General features: G+C 43.8%; 1 pseudogene; it reads right to left on the bottom strand.

Moving 5' to 3' along the window:
• The window catches only part of LOC116813845 (large ribosomal subunit protein eL29-like), a 7,161-nt pseudogene extending 6,519 nt beyond the window's left edge, over positions 1–642 (bottom strand).
• Between the last annotated feature and the right edge of the window lie 322 nt (positions 643–964).

Genomic DNA, 964 nt, shown 5'->3' with positions numbered 1-964 from the left:
CTGTCACCAGGCTGGAGTGCAGTGGCACGATCTCGGCTCACTGCAATGGCTGCCTCCCAGGTTCAAGCAATTCTCCTGCCTCACCCTCCCAAGTAGCTGGGAATACAGGCAGCCGCCACCACACCCGGCTAATTTTTGTATTTTTAGTAGAGACAGGGTTTCACCACGTTGACCAGGATAATCTCGATCTCTTGACCTCGTGATTCGCCAGACTCGGCTTCCCATATGCTGGGATTACAGGCATGAGCCACCGCGCCCAGCCAGGACTATTCTTAACGTAGAAAAACTCCAGCACATTAGCCACCTCTGCAGGGCATTGAAGGATAACTGAAGTCCAGGGCCAAGAACACTCAGGGAGGTCAGATGCCTAAAAGTACTAAGGGGCTTTTAAAAACCTAAAACCAAGTATACTTCAATAGCTTAATGTTGCAAATAACTATAAAATAGCCTTAGAAAAAATGAGCTCATACACACACACACACACATGATCTATCATAATAAATAAATATTGAAATCTATTACTTACACTCAAAAAAACAAACAAAAAAAAGATTCGTATCTTTGTGATCAGGGTTTCTTGATGCCATTTCTGGGCCATTTTCGAGACTGGTTGTGTGTGGTTTGGTTCTTGGGCTTGGCCATATCTGCACCTTAAGGCACAGCTCCTGAAATGCCTAGAACCGATATAGATCTCATTTCTTGAAGGTTGCCCCAGGGACATCAACTCCCCCAACACTTGTCCAGGATCTTGATACCCGTCTGCCTTGTGTTAGAGAAAGCTCCCACGCACAGAAGAGAGATGCAGATACTTTTAAGGGGATAGTCAGCTTGCAGAAATTCTCTTAAGCTGCAGGAGAGCTTAGGTAGGTGTAGACAATATCAGCAGCATCTGCGACACAAACTATAAACAAATAAAGCAAAAATGAAGTCTAAATGTATAAAAAGATCTTAATGTGAAAAATAT

This window comes from Hylobates moloch, unplaced genomic scaffold (assembly GCF_009828535.3).
Source record: "Hylobates moloch isolate HMO894 unplaced genomic scaffold, HMol_V3 SCAFFOLD_9, whole genome shotgun sequence".
Lineage (NCBI taxonomy): Eukaryota > Metazoa > Chordata > Mammalia > Primates > Hylobatidae > Hylobates > Hylobates moloch.
The sequence above is the reverse complement of the archived record's forward strand: the minus strand, read 5'-3'. Positions and strand labels throughout refer to the sequence as shown.